We start from the raw sequence: 17583 nt of genomic DNA on the forward strand, positions 1-17583 counted from the left end.
ATTAAAGATGTTATAGGACGTAATAGCATTATAGAACTTAAAAACTTATACACAGTTACTTTGCTGATTAACTAATTACTTTTACAATGTGGTAACTGAGTTACTAACTCAATTACAATTTGGGAGAAGTAATTTGTAACTGTAACTAATTACTTTTTTCAAGTAAGATGACCAACACTGGTCAAGGCCCAGATATACTTCATTTTTCTGTCCTTGCACAGCCATGCCTTCACAGCTTTTAAAGTATATTCAACCATGGTTGAGTGCAAATTACCACCTAGTGGACTCTTCTCTCTATCAACATTCACCTTTAGCGGATAGTGGACAATTGCAGAACACAGATGTGTGAAGTGGGGTCAGCAACCTTTCTAACATTTCTTAATTATTTTCTTAATCTCGGAGTAACATTCTGACATTTTTTAAGAAATCAATCAATAAATAAATCTTGGAATGTAACTTAATCCAGATAAAAACAATCTTCTGTATAAATCTAAATGCTGTAGTAATTGTTAATCTGGTTTTCCTGAAGTTATATATTGTGCACATTAAAGGCAGGCACACACCAAGCCGAGGGTCAACCACTGGCCAATGTCGGGCCATCAGTGAGTGTCAGTCGTGCTAGTTTGTTTGGTGTGTTCTAGCCATCAGCTCTCGTTGGGTTCACATCGGCGGTAGTTTACCCGATTCAACATGTTGAATTGGTGTCAGGGCTGTCATTGAGAGAAAGAACACTGATTGGATGTTGACTTTAGCGAATGAGTCTGTGGCTGAGAATTTAAGGGAAAGTGATGATACCGGGCAAGTAAATGAAACAGATAAAAGGCTGTTTTTTGACATGATCTTACCTAAGCATTCCAATATAGTTTTCATAACAACATGAACAGTTTAAAATAGGTTATCAATGTTACTGATATTCAATTTGTCAAGCAAGCGTTGCTTTTTTGTTTTATATATATGCGTTTATCTCATATACCGTATTTTCCGGACTATAAGTCACTATAAGACACTTTTTTTCATAGTTTGGCTGGTCCTGCGACTTATAGTCAGGTGCGACTTATTTATCAAAATTAATTTGACATGAACCAAGAGAAATTAACCAAGAGAAAACATTACCGTCATTACCAGCCGCGAGAGGGCGCTTTATGCTGCTCAGTGCTCCTGTAGTCTACCCCTGAAAACATAGACCCCGCGGGGTCTTAAAAAGCCTTAAAAGCATTGAATTTATTAATTTGGAAATAATACCTTAAAAAGACTTTAAAAAGTCTTGAATTTTGATGTCTGGGTCTTAAACATTTTGCTGTATGTAACTTCTCTGTACTGCAATTTTCCCCAAAAGTTTCATTTGTCAACCACGTTTATTTTGATTAAATGACATAGTATAAATAAAGAGTGGCGGAACCAATAATTGAGAACGCAACGCAGCCCCGGGTCACAGTACAAAATACTGCGAACATGTTATGCCTTCAGTAAATGAAGATCACGTGCTACAGCACCACAACCATAGACTGCAAGTCTGCAACACAACACACAACACAGACCTCAAGCAACAAGCAAAGGAGAAGTGCGAAAAATCAAAGAAAATCTCAGCATTCCAGAGGAAAGGTTGACTGACGCCATTATATTTTTAACGTTTGATTTTACGTTAGCTAGCTACCAATTTCATTCTGAGGTTATGGGGAAATCTAAATTTAATGAAGCGTGGCTGGATAAAAACTCTTTCCTCATTGGTTAAAACCAGTGGACAGCAACGTTTTTGAGGCTTTTTGCACCATATGAAAAAAAAGGATTCAGCTAAGTACAAAGGGGAAAGAAGGCATTAGAGTCTCATGCCAAGTCTTCCAAGCACATGATCGCTCTCAATGGACAAAAACAAACTCCTTCCATCTTCTGCGTGTTTCAACCAACTAGTGTTAGCCAGCTAGCTGCTAATGTGCCTGAAGCGGCAGCAGGAGCCAATGTTAGCCAGCTTGTGCTAGCGCTGCAGACCCTCCAGCTTATGACTGCAAGTAGAGTGGATTTGCACTAGAGATGTTCCGATACCCTTTTTCTCTTCCCGATACCGATTCCGATACCTGGGCTCAGGGTATCGGCCGATACCGAGTACTGATCCGATACCTGGGTGTGTATCTGTATATACAGCTGTATATACTACTAGCCCTGTGTAAATTGCTAGAATTATTTTATGGTGTGCTCCAGACTTATCCCTTGATAAAACATGAACAAATACATGGTGAACTACTGTATTTATTACAGTATTTTTATTATCTGACATGAATTTGACAGTAATATTATTTAATTTCTTAAGCGAAAAGAACTTCAAATGCAGCCAAAAATCTAACACCGCAAACTAAAAAAGGTATTTTAGTATTTTAGTTTTACAATATTAGTGTATAAAAAACTGCAACAAATAAGTCTAGGAATATAAAAAATTCTATATTAATCAGATAATCTCTTTACAACAAAACAAGTAAAAAACAAGCAACCGTCTAGGCATAATTATTATTATTAATAGAGACGTATTATTACTACATAGAGACGTAGCTAAATCTACTGTAGGCTACAACAGTAGCTTAATATATTGTCAATTTACTCGCCATGAAGATCTTTGAGTGTCTGTGTTTATGATATGACAGTTTTCTCAAATGAGAAAACATGTCTTGGTAGTGAAGTGCCAGTACTTGTGGCATCCCTAGTCGCCGTTTTACTGTCTGGTTGGTCCAGTCTGAAATACTGCTAAACAGCGGACATACTGCTAACCACTGATCTGTAATATAGACGCGGCTTCACTGTCTGTTGGCAGTTTAGAACGCGATGAGCGATCCAGTCATATATAGATCAGTGCTGCTAACGCGTTTGCATTTCTTCTTCGCTGCTCTAAACAGGGGTTGCTTGTGGCATTACAGCACAACGTCCTGTGTTTGCAATGCATTCTGAGCAGCGAAGAAGAACCGTGCAGCGGTTAGGCAAAGCTAGCGTTCATAACTAGGTCTTGAAAATGGTACCGGATCGGTATATGGGTTCATGTACTCGCCGATGCCGATGCCAGAATTTGTTGTGGTATCGGAGATATTTCCGATACTAGTATCGGAATCGGAACAACTCTAATTTGCACACAGCTTTTGGGTCCACGCCAACAATGAAAGCCGAGGTGTTGTGGACTCTTAGCACAATCGCTAAACACCAGTCCTACAATGGAAATGAGGGTATCTCAGAGCTTTTCAAATGCATGTTCCCTGACTCTGACATCGCTAAAACGTTTACTTGCGGTCACGATAAAAGAGAAGTTGACGGAACTGGCTGTCCTTGATAAAGAGATTGGTGCCCTGAGTGAAGAGCTAAGGAATTGACTGTTTCTTAATTTAATTTATTGTTGAGTTCTGATTTTCAATGTTTATTTTTCAGGGGTCTCTCAGTTCCCCATATTCCCAGCATGGAATAAGTAGCTACCTAATGTTAAAAAACAACTTAACATTGTTCGGCAAACTTTCTTGTGGCCTACTGAAATGTTTTTATTTTTCACACCTGCTTGGCTTATCTTTTACCCATTCCACATTTGGAAAATAAATGAACACAAGTTCAAGGATTTTGTTTTTCTTTGCTGGTAGGGACGTGAAATAGGTATTAATTTTTTATATAAATGGTCTTAAAAAGACTTGAATTTAACTTGAAGAAACCTGTAGGAACCCTGCATAGAGCGCCCTCTCGTGGCTGTAGACGGTAATGTTTTCTCTTGGTTCTTGTTTCTAATTAAATGCGACTATATATGTTTTTTTCCTCGTCATGACGTATTTTTGGACTGATGCGACTTATACTTAGGTGCGTTTTATAGTCCGAAAAATACGGTAACTTAATTTGGTTTATCTGTTTAAATTACAAATTTGTACTTTTGATTACTGATAAACAGCTAATTCCTTTCACGCAGATGCAGAACGCACATGTTTGCAGTCAGCTGTAGTCTGTGCGGTGTGTTCACGTGCAGCTTTTTGGTACAACGCTGCCGACGCAAGGCGACAACACCGCCGGCTTTCGTTGCCGCTAATTCTTTGAAGGCCGCGAACCGTACCTGAGTGTAGAGGTGTAAGAAAATATCGATACACGGGAGTATCATATTTTGTTTGGTGATACTGTATCGATTCTCAAAAACTTAATATTGATGTGTGTATGTGTGTGTGTGTGTGTGTGTGATATGTATATATATATGTATATATATATATATATATATATATATATATGTATATATATATATATATATATATATATATATATATATATATATATATATATATATATATATATATTTAATTAATTAATTAATTAATTAATTCATGGCAGTCTTTTTGAATTGATTTCCAGACTACTAGATGGCAGTCTTCATCTCTGAACAAATTCTGAGTGACAGGAAGTACTAGCATTAGAGCACGCCACTTATGTTAGCATTAATGTAGTTCGCTGCTAGTAATGGAGGATGAAAGAATTTTCCCAGTTCATGTTTCGGTGTACAGAGCTGAAGTGTGCCGTCATTTGGGCTTTTGTTGTAACGTCCGCTGCGGGACTATGGCACCGTCTCGATTCTGCTGCTTGCCGCACGCAACCCGTGTGTTGGCGATTTTACGTGGGACATAAAAACAAACTGAAATCCAAGTGGAAAGGTTCAACATATGCATTTTTTTTTATTGTTTTACTATTGTTTTGTTTTCTTTAGGAATCCTGTTAGCACTTTCTTTTTCATTGATATTAAGCAAATGAATTATTTTTGTTCAGATCAAAATGTTATGACATTGTATGTCACCAATGGTAAACTTGTACATGAGTGCAATTGTACCAAATTGTGGAAGTGAACCGGAATTAATGACGTATTATTCGATAAAAATGTGTGTTTGTGTTTCACTCAATTTCCTGACAAGCGTGACTGGTGTGCTGCAAGCAGTGAGCTGTGTTTCATTTGTTCACTTTTAGCATTCTTTAGAGAATTTGCAATACATTCATTACACAGACATAACTGCCGTTATGCACTGAAGCTTAGTAAACAAACGATTCAAAAACAAAAATATATAAAAGTGCAGAGAGCAGTGTTATGCATTTTGCCGCCCTTTCATTACTAAGCAACAGGGTAAACAGCTGCTGGCTTGATGACCCAAAGAACCGCAGTTCAGACCCAAATAAACTACTATGAACATATTCCAGCGGGGGTAGGAGGAGGGGGGAGCAATCGAACCCAGGTTTGGACCAGGCAATAGAACCAAGTGTGAAAGCAAGCACCCGAAATAAATTGATCAGAAAGACTTATGAATTTGGGGATTACTGAATTGATGCAGTCTTATGAATCAGTGATTGAAATTCATGAACTGATTGAACTGCAAGCCCATGCTTTGAAATGCATGATTTAAACGTTAGGGCAATTTTGAGGAATATAGGGGAATTCATTGGACATTTGGGGACATTTATTAAACTATCACATAAAAACATAAATATAAATATTTTGTTTGATCATAGGCTCACGGGCATGCAAAATAATAATAAAAAATAAAAAATTGGGGGGGGGGATCTGTGATGCTTTTTTCAGGATTTATTGATGAATAAAAACTGATGAACAGTGTTTATTTAAAATAGAAATCATTTCAAATAATATAAGTCTCTACTAATATTTTTTATAAATTTAAAATATCCTTGTTGAATAAAAGTATTGATTTTCAAAAAAAGAGATGAAAAAAATACTGATCCCGACTTTTGAACAGTAGTAGATTGTTAAAGGATTTATATTTCTCACCGCTGTCAATAGAAATTTCACTGGTGGTAATTTTAAGTGGCTCAATAGCATGGTATGCGGTATTATCGGCATACATATATAGATGTACTATAATTTTTTCCCCCACCCCTAAGATAATATATATATATATATATATATATATATGTGTGTGTGTAACGGTACGTGTATTCGTACCAGACCGTTTCGGTACAGGGCTTTCGGTACGGTGCACGTGTGTACCGAATGACCGAATGCAATATTTTGCATGCGGAACATAAGTACATTTTCGTGTTTCCAAACGAACATATTAAGTGGTGGAAGTCTCCGCGTTCAGCGCAAATCCCGCCCTGCAGCTGATTCTAAGGCCGGTGACACACTGGCTGCGTGGCGTGAGCGTGGCGTTTCTGCTGCGTGTCAGGAGCGTGACACCTGCTTCACGTTTTCTGTGTCTTTACACAGCAGAATCGTGCCTGACGCGACGCTGGCGCGCTACTGCTACTGTAGGTGACATAGAGGGAGACCGCCGACAGACCAGGATCTTGTCTTCACGACAACAATATCTATACTTCATGTTGAGCATAAATATAAAGCCTACTAATAAAGGACACCGTCAGCAGTATTGGCGGCAAAATAGATTGTTTGACAGGTGCAATATGCCAGTGTGTCACCGGCCTAAGGTTTTCAAAAGGCATCGCGCGAGTGTGAACATCACTACAACTAGGAAAAAAAGCGATTGTAATTTAAATGCAGCTCCCGTCTGCATTTAAACAGACCTTTGCTCTTAATTCCGATCGGGCCAACGCAATAAAGAAATCTGAGCAGGTCTAAAAACTGAAACTGTTGATGCTGCACTTTACACTTTGGAAAAGTTATATATATATATTTTTAAATATGACCAGGACTACAAGCTGGGATTGGTAGTGCTGCACTGTAATCATAGTTATTTATTTATATTTTTCATTATTTTATTATATGATATTGGTTTGAGACTGAGAGTATTTTATTTAGTGGAGAACTTTGCAGCAGTATTTTATTTCTTACTCTTTTTTTATTTTATATATACTTTATTAAAAGTATTTTTTTAAAAAGCGTAAACAAATTGTAAAAAAAAGTAATAAACAACCTGCAGTTTAATGTTTGCATTTCTTTCCCTTACTGTACCGAAAATGAACCGAACCGTGACTTTAAAACCGAGGTACGTACCGAACCGTGATTTTTGCGTACCGTTACACCCCTAATATATAAATATATATATATGTATGTATATGTATATCTACCCAGTAGTATACTAAAAGATCGATACTTGGCGTCCATGTGGCAATACAGTATTGCCGCAGAAAATATCGCGATACTATACCGTATATTTTTTTCCCCCACCCCTAATATATATATATATATATATATATATATATATATATATATATATATATATATATATATATATATATATATATATATATATATAGAGTGTAAAGAAATACCCTTTGTGAGAAGCAGTTAAATCAGTGGGAGTTAAAAGCAGATCGTAAGTGTATTTAGTTCTTGTCTCATTTGTGTTTAGAGCAGTTGTCGTTTCCTAGGAAACACTTGTTTGTTTACTGTGTTGAGTCGTGCTGCGTTTTGGTCTTGTACTCTATCGCATACGTTGTCAGTGTTGTGCGCTTGCTTAGACCTTTGTTGTGATAAACAGTAAAGTGCGTTCAAGTGCCAGCCAAGAGTGTGTAAAGAAATACCCTTTGTGAGAAGCAGTTAAATCAGCGGGAGTTAAAAGCAGATCGTAAGTGTATTTATTTCTTGTCTTATTAGTGTTTAGCGCAGTTGTCGTTGCTAGGAAACACTTGTTTACTGTGTTGAGACGTGCTGCGTTTGGTCTCGTACTCAATCGCATACGTTGTCAGTGTTGCGCGCCTTTGCTAAGATCTTTATTGTGATAAACGGTAAAGTGCGTTCAGCTGAATTCAATTTCCATTTTGCCGGATTTAAAAAAGATTAGTATACCGCTGGCAGCGGTCGCAGCAGCCCTCCAGTTAAGCCCTCCAGTTAAGCCCTCCTCGTGTAAAGACCATCGACTCTACCGTGCGACTCCACCGGGCAGGGACACCGGCAGGGAATATAAGTATTGTTTTGATTAATCTTTTTCTTTCTCCTTGTTTCATTTAGGGCTGCGGATCAGAACGTTCACACTGCACGCGGTAAAAAGATGAGAACAGAAAAGGTTATAAATAGAAAGGTGCGAAAAGATTTAATGTCTTGCGCATGAGCACAGAGAGAGTTGAGTGCACAGGACACAGGTTGAGTGAGAGGAGACACGTTTTACTTCAGCGTTTATCTGAGCCTTATACAGTCTATGATCTGAGCACGCGCATCTGGTTTTGTTAACAGAGCAAAGTAAATCTGCGTGCGTCTGCATCTAACCGCTCGTGCATTATTTTAATGTGCTTTCTCGTTACAATAACGCGCTCTCGTTGCTGCTTCTGAACCGCGTACACATAACTTACTGTATACGCACTGCAGATGGAGTACATGTGAACCTTGGGCAATAAATATATTGAGCAAAACATATAACACCTGAGCAGGGGCGAAAATTTCATCTAAATCTTGGGGGGACAATAAACATAAAATTTCTCACGAGCAAGTTTTGAAGGGGACACCAATAAAACAGGCAAAATTGTACTTAAGGATATGTGTACAGAGAGGAAAACCTTACTACTATTGCATGGAGTACGTTCCATTATCCTTCTTCTCAAAGTTTCTTTCTGGTTCATTGAAAAAGCTGACTAAATTGACCAAAACATTCTTCAAAACATTTTTTTTGTTGTTGTTACAATGTTTTTGAAGTTGTTTACACAATCAAGCCACCAAAATACAATGGAATTTGAACTTAAACTTTTATTTATATAGCACATTTAATAGCAATGTTGTTGCTTTACAGTTATAATTAAAAAATGCTTGTATAAAAACATTTGAAGGCATACACACTCTTAGACATACACCCTCACACAACTGTATAGTGATATCCGTATAGACGTGAAAGAGAGGGGGAAAACTAAAAATAATTATTACGTCAATGACTGATTTGTTCAAAAAGTGGATTCATTCAGTTAGGAAACACCTCCTCAGTGTGTTTCTCAAAGATGCAATAAGTGCTGTTACTGCTGTAGCTTGGTTTTCAACTTTTTTCGTTGGTGAAATAGAGCTAAAACAGGCAATATGGTGCCTAAAATGCACTTAATATTAACTTCTTGTTTATTAAACTTTTATAAAAATCAAAATCACATTTGTTATGCTAATATCTGGAGAACAACTGCACTCTTAGTATGATGTTATATTAGATTAACTATATTAAATGAAATAAACAGACCAGTGGCAGCTCGTGGATTTTAAAATAGAGGAGGCAAACTAATTGTATTGGTCTGGGGATCCCTGCCGATTGTTATTATTATTATTTGCTTAACCACTTTAAAATGGCTTTTTGGTGGCTTTTAGTCAGAAACCGTAAAGAAAATATATTCAATATCGATACTCATTATAAATACTTGGTAAATTATCAGCCCAGTCGCTCTGGGAGACATTCAAAGTAAACTAATAGCACGTAATTTACGATCCCTATGATGTAGAGCTGAAACAACGAATCGATTTAATCGATTAAAATCGATTATTAAAATAGTTGTCAACTAATTTAGTCATCGATTCGTTGCTAAATAACTTTTATTTGCCTCATTTCGTGCATATTTCAAATCTGCGGTGACCAAAGTGTGGCAGTAATGAGCCACCGGAGGTTTTACTCAGCCAGTACAGCAGGAGAAGTAGCGAATAGCCAATAGCTGGCCTCGTTTTATGTCACGTACTTCCCGAACAGCGTCTCTGCAGCATTCAGCGTGATGTGGGAGTAGTTTACTTTGAGCCTTCAAAAAAGAAGAGTAACCTGTAAACTCTGCACTACTGAACTGTTTAAGGGGACGTTCACACATCGCGTCTTTTGCGCGCTCAAATTCGTTATTTCCAACACCGCACCGCATCGAGTTAAAACATTTCAACTTTTCAGAATGCCGCAAGCGCACCGCGGGTCATGTGACAAGAACTAACCAATCAGCTTCATCCTTTCCCGTAACAACGTTAAAAGCTCAGCCAAGATGAAGGAACAGCTGATCATAGCTTTATGTGGATTTCCATTTTGAAATAAATTTAGTAGCAGAGCTACTGCAAGCGATTTTTTTGAGCTGCAAATCCATTTATCCTTTGCTGAAATTTCCGCGTCTTCAAGGAGAGAGCACATCATGGTTGCTTAGCAAAGGCAGACGCCTCAGGGGCGCCTCTGCCCGAGCGCTTTGGAAAGAAGGAGAAAGCGGTGCGCCTAGCGTTTTCCACGCGTTTTAGGCGCGATTTGTGAACGGCCCCTAAGACTTTCATTTGTGCAGATTCTCCAGTACAATGTTGTTTGCATGAGTTCCATTTAGGTTTCATGCCATTGGCACTTTTTTCGAAGGATTGTTTACAATTTCACAGCAAAAGCTATAAAGCTGTTTCCCAGTAAATAATAAAATACAATGCACTGCAATTTTATTCTGTTTTATCCTTATTCTTCGTGAAAATATGTTCTGAAAGATTCCTTAAGCTTTGTTCGGGATGTTAAACTACTTTAGGAGCTCTAAGGACTGCCATGGTGAAAACATTATTTGAAATCTACTTGTGAAATTTGCTAGAGTATGGGTCAGTGTTCTGATTGCAGAAGAGTTCGACAAAGGATTACTAACACAATAAAACAACTCCAGGTATATTTTTGATGAGGATATGACAGTGCAAAATGGTTAAAATCTCTTAAAAATCTATGCTGAAGGATAAAGACCATTTATTAATAATTTACTTGGGGGGAAAAATGGAAAAAACTAAAAGTACATAAACCGATTAATCGATTAATCGTAAAAATAATCGACAGATTAATCGATTAGCAAAATAATCGTTAGTTGCAGCCCTACTATGATGGTTGGTTGATATACCAGAAGGGAGGCTAGCCTCCTCTATGTTACTTTTCTCAGCACTCCTCAGCACTGAAAGTGAACATTCGATGCTGATTGGTTCCCCTGGCCTCCCCCTCCCCTTCTATTTCACTTAGCGGCTGTAATTACATCAGCAGATTCGGCACATTCGCGATAGAAAAGCGGAGCTTTCATGTAATGGTATTACAACTTTGAAATTACAAACAGAAATGTATACATTCTGAGACATGATCTGAAATGAATAGTGAAGTTTATTAACACTAAATCTTCCTCATTTTCACCTCATAATTTGGGGGAAATTGTTCCTCCCCTGCCTCACCAGACGAGCCGCCACTGAAACTGACTAAATCATAGTGAACGTGGGAAAATCGAAATGCGCACTCGCACTAGTCTAATCTAACGTACAAGACTTGTATATGCGTACACTATGGGTGTGTAAGACGTTATTAAACAAGCTAGGTAAACGCCTGCATAAAAAAAGCTTTATGAGCTTTGACCAATGCATGGAAAAAAAAAATCCCTTTTTTTTTTTTTTTTTATTATAATCTATTGCCATATGTCTAGATTTTGTTTGATGTCTTTACTTAGTGATTATTTTGACTTAAGTCTGTTCTAGAGACATATTACAACTTTTTGATAAAGCTCTCATTGGTTTTCTTTTGGAAATATGTTTCACATTTATACTGATTGCATTTATGACCGTAAAGCATGTCTGTGTGTGTCAAAAATCGTGATTAAAATCAAAATCGCAAAATTGATCAAAAAATCGTGATAGGTTTTTTTTTGTCCATATCGCACAGCCCTAGTTTCATTTCTGTTTCAGTTGTTTTTTGTTTATAACCAAATCTTACTATGTGTTTCCAGATCCCTGCTATCACTACCACTCGCAAACCACACATCACACAATGTAGGCATCGCAATCTTAACAACCTGCGCACTTTGCCTATATCTGCTAATACACTACTTTCTTTTTCTATTGGTCTCTGGAATTGCAAGTCTGCTGTAAACAAAGCCGATTTCATTACTTCTATTATTAGTCATTCAAAGCTTAATCTAATGGCCCTAACAGAGATCTGGATCAAACCAGAGGACACTGCTACACCTGCAGCACTGGAAGAGGTGGAGGTACTGGTCTGCTCCTCTCTAATGATTAGAAATTTAATCCTTTACCATCTTTGGGTATCAACAGCTCCTTTGAATCTCATTCAGTTACTGTTACCTACCCTCTTAAAATAAATTTTGTAGTTGTCTATCGACCCCCAGGACCACTCGGTAACTTTTTGGATGAATTAGATGGGTTGCTCTCAACCTTTCCTGAGGATGGTACTCCCCTAGTTATGCTTTGAGATTTCAACATCCACCTAGATAAACCTCTGTATGCTGATTTCCACACTCTGCTTGCCTCTTTTGATCTCAACTGAGTTTCAACTACTGCTACTCACAGATCAGGCAATCAATTGGACCTAATTTATACGCAACACTGCTCTACTGATCATGTTCTGGTTACTCCACTGCACACGTCGGATCACTTTCTCCTCACTCTTAACCTCAATATGGTCCCTGACACATCACTTACCCCTCCACAGGTCATCTTTCGACGTAACCTATGCACACTTTCACCCTCCCGGCTATCTGCAATGGTTTCATCTTCACTTCCTTCCCTTAAACTGTTTGCATCTTTGGATGATAACAGTGCTACTGATACTTTCTGCTCCACTTTTACATCTTGTTTAGACACTGTTTGCCCCTTATCTTCCAGGCCAGCCCGTAACACCCCTTCTGCCCCTTGGTTATCTGATGTTCTACGCGAACACCGTTCTAAGGTTAGAGCTGCTGAAAGGATGTTGCGCAAATCCAAAAATACTACTGACCTTAATGTGTATCAGTCACTCCTATTTTCCTTCTCTGCTAATGTCTCCATTGCTAAAATAACTACCATAACAAAATTACTACCATAACAAAATTAACAATTTGTCTAACTCTCGCATGCTTTTTAAAATATTTTCCTCACTACTTTGTCCTCCTCCTCCCCCTCCTCCTTCATCTCTAATAGCTGATGACTTTGCCACATTTTTCATTAATAAAATTAAACACAGTGCACAATTTTCCACACCAAAATCAATCAAGCTCTTATCACCAGCAGACATACGCTCATTTACATCCTTCTCTTCACTCTCTGAGGCAGAAGTCTCAAAACTCATACTTTCTTATCACCCTGCTACTTGCCCGCTTGATCCTATTCCATCTCATCTCCTTCAAGCCATTTCTCCTGCAGTTGTACCTGCACTCACTCACATCATCAACACATCCCTCCACACTGGTGTTTTTCCCTCATCATTTAGACAGGCTCGTATAACTACACTACTTAAGAAACCCACCCTCAACCCATCTCTTTTAGAGAACCACAGACCAGTTTCCCTTCTTCTTTTCATTGCAAAAACACTTGAACGAGCTGTGTTCAACCAAGTCTCTACATTTCTCACACACAACAATCTCCTTGACAGCAACCAATCTGGCTTCAGAAGTGGACATTCAACTGAGACTGCCTTGCTCTCAGTTGTTGAAGCTCTAAGACTGGCAAGAGCGGAATCCATATCTTCAGTACTTATCCTGCTTGATCTGTCCGCTGCTTTTGACACTGTTAACCACCAGATTCTCCTATTAACCCTACTGGCAAAAGGCATCTCAGGAACCACACTTCAATGGTTCGACTCTTACCTATCAGATAGGTCCTTCAAAGTATCTTGGAGAGGTGAGGTGTCCAAGTCACAACATCTCACTACTGGGGTGCCTCAGGGCTCAGTTCTTGGACCACTTCTCTTCTCTGTCTACATGGCATCATTAGGTTCTGTCATTCAAAAACATGGCTTTTCATACCACTGCTATGCAGATGACACTCAACTCTACCTCTCATTCCATCCTGATGATCCGACGGTAGCTATTCGCATCTCAGCTTGTCTAACAGACATTTCTTGCTGGATGATGGACCATCACTTTCAACTTAACCTTGCCAAGACAGAACTGCTTGTGATTCCAGCAAACCCATCGTTTTATCACTATTTCACCATCAAGTTAGGCACATCAACCAAAACTCCTTCAAAAACAGCTAGAAGCCTTGGGGTTATGATTGATGATCAGCTGACTTTCTCAGACCACATTGCTAAACTGTCCGATCCTGCAGATTTGCTTTATTCAACATCAAGAAAATCAAGCCCTTTCTTTCGGAACATGCCGCACAACTCCTTGTTCAAGCTCTTGTTCTATCCAAGCTGGACTATTGCAATGCCCTCTTGGCAGGTCTTCCAGACAGTTCTATCTAACCTTTACAATTAATCCAGAACGCGGCAGCAAGATTAAATTTAAATAAGCCAAAAATAATACGTCACACCTCTGTTTTTCAATTTGCACTGGCTTCCAATAGCTGCTCACATAAAATTTAAGTCATTGATGTTTGCCTACAAAACTACCATTGGCTCTGCACCCATTTACCTAAATTTGTTACTTCAGACTTATGTGCCCTCTAGAAGATTGCATTCTGCAAGTGAACGTTGCTTGATTGTGCCATCCCAAAGAAGCACAAAGTCACTTTTACGGACTTTTAACCCTCTGGAGTAGATTAACGCAGATACGCGTTTTGAGTCATTTTCTCCTGATAACCCCGAAAAGAACTTAAGTTACACTTTCAGTTTTAATCGTACAGATAAGAGCAATACATCAATCGAATCTGTAAAGGGTCTACTTTTTTTGGATACAGACATAATAACAAAACTTTGTGCACTTATAAAATAAAGATAAAAAACAAGGTGTGCTGTCTGCAGCCTTTGTCTGCGCTGATCTTCATTTACAAACACGTCATTAAAATGAACTCTAACTCCGTGAATACTCAACGAAGAGACATGAGAGAGATATCTATAGAAAGCTTGACATGTCTCCTTTTAAACTAAACAAGTGCCGCCGAAAACAGATATTCTGTGATAAAGTAATCCATATGAAAACAACGCGATGTCTGTTTTTCTCATGTCTCCCTTCATTATATCTGTGACCACGCCCCCGCGCTGAACGCGCTATTCAGATTCAAACTGAAGCGCACGGCTTGAATACGCCCACACAGAAGAAAAAGCAGCGAGACTGTTCTTCAAGTTTTTATTTTACTGTTTGCTTCGCGATGAGAGGAATAAGACATAATTCACCCCAAAAAGATGTGATGTGGTTGAGGATTTGAGAAATGGATTTCCTCAGAAAAAAAGAATATAGCACTTTTTTCAGCAGAGATCATAAACATGAGTATGTCTCTTTTTATTTATTTATATACTTGTACTAGTTTTCACATATAGTGTAAACATTTTACTAGTTAGACTTTTTCCAAAGACTTTTTCCAAACTATAATTCCTGACTAAATATATAATCAACTGAAACATTATGAAGTTTCAATAACAATATACAATACTATACCATTCAAAAGCTTGATGTAAATAATATAAATGTAACAAATAAATAACTGTAAGCTAACAAATGTAAAAATGTTTATTCCCCCTAAAAAAACTAAAAAATATTCTGAGCTCTTTTCAACATTAATAATAATAATAATAATAATGATAATAATAACAACAATAAATGTTTTTTGTAGAAAATAAGATTGTTAAAAAGATTTCTGAAGGATTGTGGGACTGGAGTAATGATGCAAAAAAATTTGTTTGAAAGTCAGCTTTGATTGTTCCTGATAAACTGTTTAACTGCTCCCCCAAGTGGATATTAAAGTATGTTGTGGGATAATTAAATATATTCTAAATAAACTACAAACATAAAACTATATAGATTTATTTTGTTCTCACATTCTTTCTTGTAACTCTTCCCTCTCAGTGGCACAGATGACTGAATGGCTCATTATGCAGCTCATTATGCGGGCCTTTGTCTTCTCAGGTGTAAATCACAATGATATTCATGATAGTTGACGCCTACTCGCATATGACTTTTACCAACAAAAAGTGTTTTAGAACATTTAAATCAATATATTGTTTTCTGTGAGTGAGTAAACAAGATGATTTTCACATCATTTAGAAAGAAAAATTCTAGGCTGCAAGCTCCAGTTCTCAAAAATCCTGGGAACCATTGTTCTTTGTGTTTTATGGCTTTGTTCAAGTGATTTACCATTTTTAGTTTTTCACTAACCATGCATTACATTTTTTTTCTCAAAAATACAATCATGTACATGCATGCATTTCACATATTATTATAGCCCAGTTTGTGAGATTAGACTTTACCCATTTAGATATTTATAAGAAACTGAAAAAAGCACAAATGTCAGGGCATGACAAAACTTCTCCAGGCCCCAAAAATACCTTTAGACTCCAGAGGGTTAAATTAAATGTTCCCTCCTGGTGGAATGACCTCCCCAACTCAATCCGAGCAGCTGAGTCCTTAGCCATCTTCAAAAATCGGCTTAAAACCCATCTCTTCCATCTTTATTTGACCCTCTAACTTTAACACTCACAATTCTAATTCTATTATTAAAAAAATCTATCTACCTTTCTAATCTTTTTGTATTCTATTTTATTTTCATTTATTATGCAATTGTGTGTGTGTGTGTGTGTAAAGACCTCTAACACTAGCTTGCTCTATTTTTATTTTATTTATTATATTATTTAAAAGCCAATGCTACGTGTACTGTTTTAACCTAACTGAGACTTGTTATAGCACTTATATCATTGCTCTTTTTGTTGTTTTTCATTGCTTCCACTGTCCTCATTTGTAAGCCGCTTTGGATAAAAGCGTCTGCTAAATGAATAAATGTAAATGTAAATTAGTAGATATGGCTATGGAAAATATGTATTGCAAAATCATTGCTTTTGCACTTTTTCATTTATATTTTGCAATTCTTTATTTTTTGTTTGCAAAAAGCACATATACTTTTTCTAAATACTTTCATTTTTGTTTGCAAAATTGTATTTTACACACACACACACACACACACACACACATATATGGCATTATATATATATATGGCATTATATTGACTTCATATTAGGGCTGGGATAAACGATTAATTTTTCAGACCGATTTGATTTCGATTATCTCCCCATTAATTGACTACTAACAATTTATACATGTTGATTTACATATCTGAATGAAAAAAAAACATAAATTCCTTAACATTGCAATATGTTTATTGCTCTTAAAATTACAAAATAAAAGACTGACTAAGAAAATGCATTACTTTGCACTTGTATAGAGATAGCATTCAATAAAACCTTGAAACCTTGAAAACACATAGCTTACTGAAACAAGCTTACTGAACACATAGGGCCTAGCTTACTGAAAAAAGAAGTTCTTTCAGATGAAAACAACAACAACTTGATGTCTAGTATTCAATAAAAAATTTCACCCCAAAAATACTTGTTTAGAGCAATTGAAAGAATACACTATGTAAATGTAAACTTGAGGGCTTTAAGCTAATACAGAGTGCTTTTACAAAAAAAAAAAAAAATTAACAGTGGGAGCCAGCAGCCTGTCATGGAGAAAAAAAATCTCAGAATGCTCCACGTGAAACTTTGGCGTTCCGCCCTTTTTCTATCGTGTCTAATGATTTTGGTTAATATGCACAAGGGAGGGAGAGAGCAAGAAGCGCTCGTGTAGTTTGAAGACCTATGAGTGCGCGAGCGCGCGTGAAACTTTGGTGTTTTTCGCCCTTTTTCTATCGTGTTTAATGATTTTGATTAATATGCACAAGGGAGGGAGAGAGCAAGAAGCGCTCGTGTTGTTTGAAGACTGTGAGTGCGCGCGCAGCCGGGGCTCTCTCGTACGCGCTCTGTCACTGTCACTCACCGATCAAATAAGGCTTTG

General features: G+C 37.4%; 1 protein-coding gene across 2 annotated transcripts in view; it reads left to right on the forward strand.

Annotated features, from left to right (window-relative positions):
- Positions 1-17583, forward strand: part of LOC132157226 (protein phosphatase 1B-like) — a 58582-nt gene that overhangs the window by 22048 nt on the left and 18951 nt on the right. The window lies entirely within an intron of this gene.

The sequence above is a fragment of the Carassius carassius genome, chromosome 14 (genome assembly GCF_963082965.1).
Source record: "Carassius carassius chromosome 14, fCarCar2.1, whole genome shotgun sequence".
Lineage (NCBI taxonomy): Eukaryota > Metazoa > Chordata > Actinopteri > Cypriniformes > Cyprinidae > Carassius > Carassius carassius.